The sequence below is a fragment of the Phoxinus phoxinus genome (assembly GCF_949152265.1).
Source record: "Phoxinus phoxinus genome assembly, chromosome: 2".
In the NCBI taxonomy this organism is placed as follows: domain Eukaryota; kingdom Metazoa; phylum Chordata; class Actinopteri; order Cypriniformes; family Leuciscidae; genus Phoxinus; species Phoxinus phoxinus.
In genome coordinates, this window is record NC_136877.1 from 11,668,822 (window position 1) to 11,683,452 (window position 14,631).

Below are 14,631 nucleotides of genomic sequence, written 5' to 3' on the forward strand. Positions count from 1 at the left end.
CCATGGCCGCCCGAAGGGTCCTCACCGCCATGGACGCCTGAGGGTCCGTCTGCTCCGCCATGGCCACGCCCTCATCCTGCTCCGCCCTGGCCACCTGCACGTCCTGCTCCGCCCTGGAGGCTTCCTGCTCCAGATCGGCCACCTGTTCATCAGCCTCCAGGGCGCCCACCCTCCCACCCCTTTGGATGTTTTACGGCGCGAGGACGCGCCTGGGGGGAGGGGGGGGTTCTGTCACATTGTTAATGTGTTTTCTGTTGTTTATCATGGACTTTTAGTTTGTTTTCCATCTTCAGTGTTTTCATCATCTCTGTCGTCATTTTCATTAGTTCATTTTCGTCACCTGTTTAGTTAATCAGTTAATCACCCTTCATTGTCTTCACCTGTTGTACCCTCGTCATCCTCTGTATTTAAGTTCCTGTCTTTCTCCCTTCAGTTGTCGGTCAATGTTTGATTATGTTACAGTGTATCGTGAGTGTTTCCGTTTTGTGTAAGCTTTATTATAGTAAAAGTTTGAATTGGAGCTTTGTGCCTTTGCCTTTGTCTTCATCCGCACCATACCCGTGACAGTGAGGGCGTTCAGCTGTTTTTTAACACAAAAGTGATGATTCTCATCATATAATCAGGTAAAGTGAATCCATAGCCACTACCAATTATTCAGGGTTTCTATATAACATCTAATCAGATTTGAAATGTTTAGCTTTGCATATCCTCATTCATTATATGTTTGCTTAGTGACGTGGAATATAAAACTGTTTATTATCTGTATAATAGTGTATACGTCTGTGTTGATTATAGCCCTGACTTGATTTTCTGTTTTGATATGACTCTTAATCAGCTCTTAATGTACAGCATGGTTGGATTCTTTCTTCTAAGCTGCTAAAAATAATGAGTGGCAATAGGAAGTGTAAAAATCGTTTCCTTATGTATTATATGAAATAGCATTTCTCATTTATTTCCTTTGATTTCTTGACAGGATTTGTGATATTCACCCTTTTACACACAGAAACTGCTAGAAATAATAATACATTCAGATCTCTGTATGCCATCTGCATCGTGCCAGCACGTGAAATTGCACTTTTTCTGGGAAAGGTGACAAAGTAGTGATGCAGATTTACATAGAAATTACTCTATCAGGCAGATCATACAGGATCATACAGTGTCTGGTTTGTATCTTACAATAGGACCATCCATAAACCCTGGTTATAATGGACATTTTCCTCAACTCTGTCTGCAATTGGATTTTTTTTTTTTTTTTTTCAGTGAACCAATCACAATGCATTATGACAACAAAGGATACATGTGATGGTCTATTACAATTTGGCCAAAACATTATATTTTGGATTAACAATGCATAATTTAGCTATTGCTACTCTCTGAGAGCCTTTTGCAGAAAGTGACTATGATGCCTTATGCCGATTTCACATTGCAAGATTTTGAAAGACGTTAGATCACTGTTCTTTTCACACTGTACAACTATCTGGGGTAGCATTCAGATGCTGCTGGGCGCATATTTCACGATGGATCGGTGACAGAGGACTTTAGAATTGGAAGAATTGATAGGAAGAACTGTCTGGTCTGCAAACTACATTTCACAACTGAGACTGGAATTGTCATTAAAATGGTTTCCCGCAAGACGCTTGCAATCCAAATTGTCTGTGCGCGGATTTGCAGCGAAAAGGAGAGAGAAAAAAAAAAGATTATGGGGGAGGAAATGGTTGGGAATCCCTTTTGTAAACTTGAGTTTTGTAAACTTGCAGAACTGACTGCAAGCAACATTACACACTAACTAAATTTGAAAAAGTATAGTAGGACCCCTTTCAGGTATTTCTGGGGAATTATTTTGACAAATGTCATCATAAAATATAACTGCGGCTGATAACAGGTGCATAATAGATCTAATAAGCAACGAGCGACACATAATGATATAAATACTATGTTTTTGCTCAACTCTCTTTGAAATGTGAAATTAGAATAACTTCTAATTGCAATTTAATATGGATTTTGATAGCAGAGTGAGATATAGTATGTAAAATATTGGTAACACTTTGCAATATGGTTAATTAATGTTAATAACTAAAATTACTATATGTATATGTACGGTAATGTTACAGTGTTTATTAAACTTTGTTATTAATTTAATTAAAATACAACTGTTCATTGTCTGTTTATGTTAGCACAGGTCCATTAAATAATATTAAATGATGCAACTTTCGGTTTTTATAATGTATTAGTAAATGTTGAAATTAACAAATGGAACTTTATTGTAAAGTGTCAAAATACCTCAATCTACATGAAAAATATAGTGCCATGTAAATATATTCAAAATAAATGTCCAGGCCTACAGTATATGAAGCATAATGATTTGTTTGCTGTCACTGTTAGCAGGTGATTGACATTACATAGCAGGTTCAGGCTCTTCCCATGATGCCCTTGACCTTTGTCCCTGAAACACTCTTGTATACAAAATACATCTACAGCATTTATGACACAACTTCGTTTTCCTGGTTTATCACCTGTGTGTTCAGTAACCATTATGACTGTCTTCATAACAGGAACTATGATGTTTTATAATGTAGAACACAGGTTATGTATTCTCATAAAATGGAGGACAAACTTTGGCTAGTGTGTAATACGTGTCCTGTGCATCACTTAAATGTATCTTACTTAACACGCAACAACCAGCGTACACTTTTACCTCTCAAGATTGTGTACAACAATGCAACATAATACAGAGCGCAATCATGCACATGATGAAACAAATATACACTTGATTAAATATATTCACATCAGAGCTGTGTCATGTCTGGGGAAAGTGATGCGAGACGGCATTTTCACAACTTGATCCCCGGACACTTTGAGTGCTTATTGAATTTGCATTTCAGGGGTTTGAGCTTTCCTCGCGAGTCTTTCTTTCGAGCATGGCCTAGCATCTTCAATTGGGGAGGTAAAGACAAATATACAAATGAAATTTTTACATCTTTGCAGTGCTGCTGTACTTTATTAGGACCCTATGAAAACACAGACTGAATTATAAAATTGGAATTTACTGCATTAAACGGAATGTCACGGAATTTGGCCAATTTTTTATGAGTGATATCAAAAATCACTCTGAGATGGAAAAAAAATGTAAATCTAGTCGGCGTCCAAGTAGCGCCCGCTTGCTTGGAGCATACCATTTTCATTAAAATAATCTCTTGCCTGATGCATTCTATTCAGTAAATAGATTTTAAATATTTTTTTTTTTTTTTTTTTTTTTTACACTATAGCATTAAAATACCATAGTATGTTTGCAGAGATTTTGAAAACATGCTAAGTTCACATACTGGTTTCTCCATTATTCTAAGTTATTCTACTTTGAAATGTGAGTTCCGTGTTGGAATGTTTTTTGTTTTGGTATATGTGATCCCGCGCACTGCCAATGTAAGAAATCATTCCATGTAACTGCTGAATGCTCATTTGTTGTGTCAACTATTCATTACAACATGCTTTACCTTTTTTTTCTCAAATAATGTGTTTGCAAAATTAATATACAAAACTTTCATGACTATAACAAAGCCTTCATTAACTCATTGTCATTAAATATAATATATGAGCATTTTTTTTTGGCTTTTTATTTTTAAATAAAAATTACACATCTTTACAAACTTCCAATATTCTTGAAACAAAATTGTTTATCTTGAAGTTAAAGTTCACTTAACCATAATTATGTTAACACTTGTATACAAAGTTTGAAAAGGGGGAAGAATATGCTGAAAGTTCAAAAACTTCTCAAAATAATTGAGATTATTTAATTGAGATTATTTTAAATAGTTAAAGTGTGATCAGATGTTCACTGGAAAACCATATCTGTTTAAAATAGTTAGTTAGTTGGTTGGTTGGTTGGTTGGTTGGTTGGTTGGTTGGTTGGTTGGTTGGTTGGTTGGTTGGTTGGTTGGTTGGTTAAATACAAGAATGTGTCCTGTTTGAATGACCCTCAGAGGAGCACAACTGCATAATGGACTGAAGGTCAGTGACTTATGTTTAATGATATGGAAATAAAACAAATCTCAAATGTCACTTTTTATAATATCATTTCAATTATTTACTTGTCTTCCACAATAAGGAAATGTATTTAAAATAATCTTCATTTGGGGGAATTTCTCAGCAAATATTGATTTATGTAAGCATTATAAGGTATTTAATGTAAAAAAAAATGATTAAACATATATACATATAATTGATTGACAGCCTTAATTAAGAGTTGTGCAGATTAATTTCTCTTTCACAGTCACAGGCCTTTCACCCTCAGGTTCGTTTTACTGCTGCTGTAAAACTCATCAGCTGATACACGCTCGCTATTTTCTATTCTCGGTCTAAGCTGATTATTAACTCGCCACACTTGAATCTGATTCATTCTGAACCGCGAAAATGTCAAGCAAAATTATATCACAAACGCAACTCATTTGATTACAGAAGTGAAGCTGTTTACGTGGGTGTGTTCTTTCTTGTGTAACACACACCGTCTCACCTGTATCCATAGACACAGAGCTCATTTGCAGTGTATTGCTTGGGGAGTTACGTAGGCTGAGAGACAGAGAGAGAGAGACAGGTATATTAGAGAAAGAGTGTAAGAGACAGACCGTCTGTATCAGGTCAGCTGGTTGATTTGGTTGTTTGTGTGTGTGGCTGGTTGAATTGTTAGCAGTGTAGAATAAGTGCAGGTGTTTGGACCATACTGGACATTTTCCCATGACGGGAACATCTACTCCAGTTAAAACACAGGTGAGTGTTTTATAATGTTTTTGAGCATGATTCTGCTGTATTATGGGCAACACAATTGAAATGACATGTCATTTTACTGAACTTTTTTACACACAATAAAAACAATGGATTTTTTGTCATGGGGTGTAAAAAGTACGGTACAGAGAAATTGGGTTACACTTTATTTCGACAATCCACTTTAGACATTCTACTAACTTTGCAACATGACAACCAGGGCTTGACATTAACATTTTTGCTCACTAGCCACATGTGGCTAGCGGTTTTCGGTGTACGGAAGTTACATATTATGTGTAAAACTAAATTATTATGCACATTCCGTTATTTAACATTCATTAACCTGATCACAAATCGGTAAACAATAAAAATTGTAGACATTTACATGTGGCGTGATCCTCCTTAACATGCATTGTGAAATAAAGAAGCATATCAAACTGACGAATGTGGATAGAATTACTTTTTAAATATTGACATTAACTCAAATGACTGGGCATAATTTTACAAGTAATGTAAAATTTAAAAGGGCAATTCTACTTTGTCATTAATTATTGAGTCACAATATCTGATGCTAATTGGCCAATCCCATGGGGATCCTCGTTGTTAATGTTGCTAATCAGGACCCCAACAGGAAGTAATTAAGACATTTTCAAGCTTTGAAGTGAAGAAGAGCGAGAGTTTTACCTCCTACAGTTAATTAAACTTAATGTTTATGGGGAACTGCTTCCATCTTCATTTATTCAGTCCTGTGTTGTGATACCTCCGCATAATGGGACATGATTAATATGCATAAAATAAGTGAAAGCTATAACTATCTGTGTGGATGAGGCATATGGGAGTCGAAATGTTGGAAGCAATTTGTCTAAATAGCTTGAAATGTCCTGCGATGTGAATTGGTAAACCCCTTTAAAACAACTTTAAGCAGCATTTCTGTAATCTTACTATAGTTAGTTTTTATGTATGCAGATTTAATGAGCTCACATTCACAGAGAGACTACATGAAATATAAGTACTTTTAAAAATGAATTCACCGCCCCAACCAATGAGTGACCTTATACAAATGCATATTCTTATCCTGAAATCTGAGGTCATGTAAAAACTCTGTTCTCTCTGACCAAAAGAAATAGTTGAAAGTCGAATTCGCTCAACTTTTAGACTTCATCTGCATTTGCCCATTATAAAAGTGTTTCCTCAGTGGACGCTTTGATGTTTGCTTGCTTTGCATTCAGCAATACATCGAGAGATTATGCAAAAATATGAAAAGTGTTCATTTCATAACAGGGGATGGTCTGACTGAAAGCACTGCTTCAAAGAGTGATATATAGGTGATGACCTTCAAACATTTAAATGTGGCTTAAATAAATAGTTCAGCCAGAAATATTCTTTCACTTTCATGTTGTTTCAACAGTATTATTTTCTTTCTTTTGCAAACTTCAAAATGAGATGTCAGGCACAATGCTTCGCTTTTCACGCTTGTTTTCAATAAATGGAGCCTTTAGAAGCGTTCCTCGAACAAAGCCACATATGACTTCAGAAGACATGCAATACATGCAGACTACTTTAACGCAGCTTTTTGGAGCTTGGCAGTATAAATCAACGTCTCGTTTTCTTGTATGCAAAACAGAAGCCTGAACGTTCTGCCTTGGGTCTCTTTTTATTTTTCAAGAGGAAAAAAGTGAAAGTATACTTTCATATTTTGCGGCCACTGCAGGACAATGAGTGAGACTGTATTTCTGTATGCAGGTAATGACTGTACTGTAGTTTATTTTCTGATGGTTCGATGATTTCAAAACATAAAAAGATCTGGTGACCAGTGATGGTTTCATACTTGTAGTGCAAGAGTGTCAATTAAACGTCACCTATACTGACTTTTTATTTACAGTATTAAAACTTGAAGTATGCATGGCATTACATCTACAACACATTCTCTGTCATGCTGCATTAAAAACAATTTTGGAGTAAAATGGGAACCAATTGACTAAATATACTGTTTGCATACCAAATGGATGACCATGAATATTAATCAATCAACAATACTAACAGGTTTTTGGTTGGATAACTTTAGCTTTAATAAGCTGTCTAAAGCCAAATATTAACATAAAGTTCTTAATTAACCTAGTGAAAAAGAAGTACACTTTAGAATACTTTTAAAAAGAGTACTTATGAGAATAATATACTCTAAGTGAATATAGCCTACTTAATATCAAACTGAATGTAATGTTTTTGTGCACTTATAGTTGCATGTTAATTGCAACTAAATGAAAATGCATTTAATAATTTAAGCAATAATACAATTAGCCGAACTTAAAGATGAATTAAGTAATTTATACATAATTTCATAATCACTACTCTATTATTTGAAATATGGTCGGAATAAAAAAATATATATATCAGTTTACGGATTTTAAATACTAGGCTACGGTTAAAAATTATAATCAAATACTTTACATATGCTTTAGTCAACACATGAAAATAAGTGTACTACTTTAAAACAAGACAAAAGTTTATTAAAACATAATGATTTAAAACAAGACAAAAGTTTATTAAAACATAATGATTTAAAACTTTAAAGTAAAACTATTAATTCAACATTATTACAAAGTACACTTTTTGAAAGTGTACTTAAGTGTGTTGAAAAACACTCATGAAAGTGTACACTCCGAGTGGCCTTTCATTTCAGTAATGTCATTATGTGCAGTTTATAAAAAATAAAAATTAATCTTTATCAAAAGGGTAAAGCTCAAGTATTTAACTTTCTCAATGTCAAAAACCTGTTTAATATGCACAGACAGGATTAAATCTTATAAAATCTTGTTATTGTCAGTGGCTGGTTTGTGGTACCGGAGGTGGGCAACACAAAACACAAGCATTTACATGCTGCCACTGTCAGTAAGAGCCCAGAGTGTATTTGAGAGATTCCAGTGCAGACTAATAAAATTGCAAGAAGAGTCCAGTGTGAGAGTGATAAAGTCCGGCGCTGAAGGGTTCAATGTGTGGCAGTTGTTTGGTATTAGAGTTCAGGCGGTCTGGATGGCTTGAAGGAAAAAGCGTCCCACTTGTGTGAAACCTGATGCTCCGGTATCATTTGTCTGATGGTAGCAGTGAGAGAAGTGTGTGGATTGGGTGACTGGAGTCTCTGGTGCTTCATGCCAAGCTTGAGGGCATTGTTGGGGTGAATGTTGTAGTCCACATTCAGCATTGTCACACACTGAAAAAAGAAAATGGCTGTGGAAACTATTTCACTCATAAATGGCTAGTAAATTTAAAAAGAAACGGCAAATAACATGAATGAATATATACATTTTATATCTGATTTAGGGATGGGATATTTGTGCCTGACGTATTGCTCCGTTTACACTTGGCATTAACATGCGATCACCGTGTGTTTACACCTGTCCTCATCAAGTGACTTCTGTATCTGGATAACAGATCGGATCTCGCAAAAAAAAAGAATGGCTCTGGTGCAAAGTCAACCTGGAGTGGTGGGATTTCTTTTAAAAACAGTCAGGGGACATTTTACAAATCTTGCAAAATGAGGAGGATGAAGAGGCTGCAAGTACTAATGATGTGGATAGATGCCGTAACAGTACAGAAAAACGTATGGGTCCGAGAACGTTGCCAGCTGTGGGGGGGCAAATGTGCGTTCTTTACAGAAAATTAATGGTTCTGCAACTTTCAGGTGCGAAGACAAACATTTCAGTATATTTGCGATGTCCTTTGCACTCGACTGTATCGCAAAACCACACAGCTACGTGCAGCAATGGACTACTTGCACAACTACTTCCGCGTTCTAGTTACATATCAGGATATTTTGTTTACAGTGTGAGAATGCAGATTATCACAATGTTTTATGGCTGCCAATTGATTAAAACAATGAATAATGATATCTGTATAAATCATCTTGAGCCTGCTGAAATGTTCTTATAAATAGCCTATATTTTCTTTCCAACTGTGCATTCTGAATAATAAATAGGCTAAATATATTTATCCACTAAGCTCGTCTTCTCATTAACAGTTTTTTTCCCTTTCTGACGTTTCAAACCTGTTGGGTTTACATTTTTAAATGAAATTGACTATTAAAAGGATTGCTTGTGTGCACTGGTGTTTATTCCAGTCTTGAATAAATGAATGAATGCCCACGAGGTAACGATGTTAAATAGCCTAGGCTATTTAATCAATAACGTACACAGCGTAGAGGAAAATGACAGTCAACTACTTCGAATATTATAGCATTTTGGGCATAAACATGTAAATAGTGAAAAGATTGACACTGACACAGAATGATCCGATCACAATGCGTCCTCGACTATACCTCCGAACCTGGACACGCTGATCGGATAACGTTCCAATCAGAAGCCCGTTTACACTTGTGTTTTTAATGTGTATGTGGACAACATCCGGATACAGGTTGCATGTTAATGCAAGTGTAAACGCAGCCTAAGTTACTTTTGTCTTCAAATCAGCTTAGTCTTGAATTAAGACTAACCTTGTTAGTTCCCTTACTAATATCAATATAAATATCTGTCTCTCATTAGCAATCGCACCCTGCTTCATACCACAGTCATGTTAAAAAACATCAAGGTATTCAATCATCCATAAACATTATTAGATACATCGGCATGACGACAAGTTCCATAATTCTGCTTATGCGTCATCAACCTATGCCTTTGTTATTGTAAGAGGTTAGCGAAAAAATTACATATTGTAGCTTTAATTATATGGAAAGTTTTTACGTGCAAAACCCATAGTATTTTACTCTAAAATTACATAGAATGTGATGTTTTCATTGTATATATGATAACTTACAGTTCAACAATTAACATGATTTTACTGTAGCATTTTTTAGCACAAATTACAATATTTTTTTACAGTGTATTTATGGATTACTTTGTTTAGAGTTATTTCCATTTGCACTCTTTTCTGTAAAATCATCATACAAATGTATTGTTCTATGGTATTCAATGTCCACGATGTATGAATTTGAAGAGAACTTTCCTGGTGAGACACTTTAATATCCCATTCACATTTTAATCTCTGAAAAATATATTCCTGGCCTTTCATTGTATGCAAATGCTGCCGATCCCATAACAGCCTCAATTTGCTCTCTGACCTTTTTACTACGACTCGTTCACACACCCGGTAATTGGCCTTTTTAGGGAATTGTGTGTGTGTGTGTGTGTGTGTGTGTGTGTGTGTGTGTGTGTGTGTGTGTGTGTGTGTGTGTGTGTGTGTGTGTGTGTGTAAAGCCCCATTTCCCACTGAAATAAATTCTGTGGTTGAGATGGAATGGAAAAGCAATGACAGACAGTGATTCATAAATAGGAAATTACTCCCTGCATATTTCATACAAGGTTCCTGTGTTGGTCATTTTTCCTGCATGATGTTCTGGCTGATGCCTGATGAAATATTTACTGTAACTAGAGACAATTACTAGAGAAAGACAGAGCCAGTGCGCCCATAGAAACACTGTAACCTCCTTCTGGGTCACAAACAGAAAATGGGTGCCCTCACTTTAGTAGGCAATCCATATTCTAGAATGACATAATATAGTTTGTTTTCACAGATGTTGCAATTTTTCCCAAGATGTTCAAGGAGAATTGTTTAAAAATTGAAGATGGTGGGGAGACATTGTGCACGTTTTCTTCCAGGCAGCCTGGAGTTTCAATGAACAAATTTGAAGACTTGTTAAATGAAAGTGTAGTGTGAAATTAAACATGAAACTATTTCCCGTCTGGGTACTTTAAAGCAGAACATGTCCCCTGAAGAATTTGTTTCCGTAGAGAAAATGATACGTCCTCTGAAAAGAAATATATAATATTATATATTCCCATAACAGGAGACGCACTCTAGAAATGGAAATGTCCTTCGCCAAAGGACAATGTGTCACATGAAGAGGAGTAATTGTTCTGACAACTGAATATGCACCCTAACAGAAGGAGTCTGACCTTTGAAGAGCAAGAGTAAGTTATCTGTCTAATGGTTAAAGATCTAGGCTAGTAACCCAAAAGGTTGTGGGTTCAAATCCTGGAAGCGATGATTCATGACCTGGAGAGTAACCGAGTTCCCTTGCCGCCATTGTGTCCTTGATCAAGGCACTTAACCTCAGGTTGCTCCAGTGGGACTGTCCCCGTAATAATTGTACAGTAAGTCACTTTGGAAAAGACAAATAGCTAATTAACTTAGATGTATTCCATAAGGGCAGACAGATCTCGCTTAACTTCTCTTAACCTGCCCAAAATAACAATCTCTGTGTCAGTTAACATTTTCTCACCCAACCAAATTTGTCTCACCCGAATACAATCAATGTTAAAAATATTACATTCAAAAGATAATCTATGTCATTCTATTATATCAGTTTTCTTCATATATTATAATTATTTTGCATTTTATCTGCAGATATAGTATGGACAGTGAGATTAGACAAGTAAGGCCTATAAAATAACCAATGAAAAAAACATGAACATCCTAAAATGTTTACTGTATGGGCACACAAGACCTATAAATGCAATGTGATGGCACAAACAGCATTTACAGTCTGTACTATATCTCATATTTTTTTTGTACCCTTACCTTAAACATGGTCACATGGATGGGAATATGCATATCCACTGAGATCAGATCAGTGAGATCAGACAAATGAGACCAAAGCAGTGTGATCAAACCACTGAGATCAGACCAGTGAGACCACAGCAGTGTGATCAGACCACTGAGATCAGATCAGTGAGATCAGACCTGTGAGACCACAGCAGTGTAATCAGATCACTGAGATCAGATCAGTGAGATCAGACCAGTGAGACCACAGCAGTGTGATCAGGCCACTTAGATCAGATCAGTGAGATCAGACCAGTGAGACCACAGCAGTGTGATCAGACCACTGAGGTCAGATCAGTGAGATCAGACAAATGAGACCTCAGCAGTCCGAGTAGACCATTGAGATCAGACCAGTGAGACCACAGCAGTGTGATCAGACCACTGAGATCCGATCAATGAGATCAGACCTGTGAGACCACAGCATTGAGATCAGACCTTTAAGATCAGATCAGTGAGATCAGACCAGTGAAATCACAATAGTGAGATCAGACCATTGAGGTCGGACCACTGAGATTAGGCCATTAAGACCAGACAGTGAGATCAGACCCAGAAGACTAAGTAAGTAAGATCAGACCAATGAATCTGACCTCACCGTTTGTGTAAGTATTTGCTAGTCCTCTCCAGAATGCTGCTGCTCATCTTTAAACAGAAACACACAAGCCAAAACACATTTAGCTTATACTGGCCTTCCCTTCATTGGCTTCCGGTTTATTTTAGGATTGAATTTAAGATTTGATTGCTTGTGTTTAAATCTTTAAGTGGGTTAGCTCCAAAATAATTCTGGTTTAATACAACCACCTGCCCCATCAAGAGTAGGCCTTTGCTTTTGCTTGTTCCAAGAGCAAAGATGAAGAGAAGAGCAGACTGTGCTTTTGCAGTTGCAGCCCTGAAACTTTGGAATAATTTGCCTGTAAATGTTAGGCAGGCCCAAACACATCTGTTTTAAAATCTAGACTTAAATATTATGTTTATTATATGTTGTTAAACTGTATGAGTCTGTTGTAATCATATATGTGTTTATTTGTTTCAATGTATTGTACAGCACTTTGGTAAACACAAGTAGTTTTTATTAAATGTGCTTTATAATACATTTGAATTTGAAATCAGATCATTGAGACCAGACCATTGAGATCAGATAAGTAAGACAGGCCAAAGTTATTATTAAGTTAGTATACCGTATGCAGTTTATAATGTCCTATTTTATGTAACAAAGAAAATAAAAGCTCCTCCTAACTAGAGTCATGAACTCTACTGAACTCTCTCTTATCTAGAAAATTGTCTTCCAGGAATAGTGTATGTTTGATGATGATGATTGTGTGCTCATTTCCAGAGAAGGATAGGTGACCTTGTCACCCACCTTTCCCAATAGTACCAATTAAAACCCCCTCAGAGTCAGGTTTATTCTTCTGCTTTGCTAAAGACACTCAGATCCCCTGGTAGACACACACACACAAACACACACACAGAGAGAGAGAGAGAGAGAGAGAGAGAGAGAGAGAGAGAGAGAGACACGCACACCTGTTCTGTAAAGAGTTCTTCAGTGCGTTAGAAGGTACAGTAGATAACCACTTCTCTGTTGCTTTTAACAACTGTTTCCAATGTGAAGCGGTGAAGACTTGTTAGGGTGACTGAGGAACGTGACTCCATGTGGTGTGAAGATGTGGACACTGTAGAGTGTGAATGTGTAACTGATTGTTGTTTAGGTAGGTGTGTGTCAAGCAAGTAGATAGGCCTAAGTGGTTAAGTGCAAAGACCGCAAGTGTGGGTATTTGCTTGGACATGGCAAAAGTTTTCGTTCAGACTTGTTCAATTACATTTTTAAACACCCAGTCTACAATTAATATAAATATACAAATTATAGGACACATTATTATATTTTAACAGAAAAAAAAAATTGCCATATGCAATTCATGTACAATATTCTTCTATTACATCTATTGATATTCATACTGGCATTAAATGCCACTGCTTAATGGTTAATTTAATTTATCACAGCGAGACATCGCATGCACATGAATCACTAGCTAAGTTTCCATCCACTTGTCAATCGAATTATCTGAAGTTCGGTAAAAAACCCCATGCGAATAAAGCTGGTGAAAGTGTGTTTCCATCCAACAGCGAATAAAAACCTGTGCGTAAGGACGTCACATGCTGTTTTGCGATCAAATTGGTATATCGAATCGATTTGAGACATTTTAAGGTGTTTCCATTCATTTTCGCACTGAATCGCACAACATTCAAGCCAACATTTGCTAACAAAGTTTTGCTAGACAAAATGCAATTCATTATTTATTCGGCAAATTACGTTTCCATCAGCGTTTATCACATAAGCCGTATATCGATCAAGATAAAATCCGTTGAGACCGAACGTATTTCATTTGAGTCGATATTCATGAAATTCTATCGAATGTTACTGTTTCCATAAGGCATTTTTCATTCGATAGGCCTATCACTTAATTCGGAAAAAAAAGTGTGCATGGAAACATAGCTTCTGTCACACACACACACACACACACACACACACACACACACACACACACACACACACACACACACACACACACACACACACACACACACACACACACCAGCAATATTGGGAGTTAGTGCATAATACATTTTTAACTAGCAGAATAATACAGCATCACAACACATTTGGTCTCACTTTTAGCTATGTCTTATAACTATATTTCAAAGGGCAAAACCATGAACTTTATTGGCTCTATTGAACTCTATTGGCTTTACATCATCAAGTCAGCTGTCACTTTAGTGCGAGGCCCTGTGAGGTCGCACACTTGGTACAGCACATATAGCTTTAGCTCCTAAGCCTGAGCAAACGTGATCACGTTGAGCTAAGCAGGCGTGGTTTCAGCATCCACCTCAGCTCCACACATCCCGCCTCTTTGCGCATTCTCTTTTATCCGGGAGTGACGCACGGTGACGCGCAGCCAAGATGGTGATGGCCGGCTCCGCCCACTTTAGGCTTCAAAAATGCTCTTCAGAAACCTACGGGTGACCTCACGGACACTATGTCCATATTTTTTTACAGCCTATGGGGAAAAGCCTCAGTGGTTCATGAGGCTTCATTTGCCCATCCCTACTCACAATCAATCGAAGTAGAGAGAAAGCGAGAGAGCAAACTAATCTCTCTACCTACCATCCTTTGAAAATCCATTCTTCCATGAATCACAGGGGGCTTCTCGATTCTTATTTGTGCATCCTCGTTTCCTTTCCTCGTGTGCGAGGGAAGGATGCAAGGAAAGAAAAAGAGGACAGAGGAATCGA

The 14,631-nt window shown here is 36.8% G+C and overlaps 1 protein-coding gene across 1 annotated transcript in view; it reads left to right on the forward strand.

Annotated features, from left to right (window-relative positions):
* The first annotated feature begins 4,729 nt into the window (after positions 1 to 4,729).
* Positions 4,730 to 14,631, forward strand: part of LOC306994416 (retinal-specific phospholipid-transporting ATPase ABCA4-like) — a 93,580-nt gene continuing 83,678 nt past the window's right edge. Inside the window, exon 1 of the mRNA XM_079604904.1 lies at positions 4,730 to 4,761. The gene's annotated coding sequence lies outside the window, so the exon portion shown is untranslated. The remainder of the gene's footprint in view (positions 4,762 to 14,631) is intronic.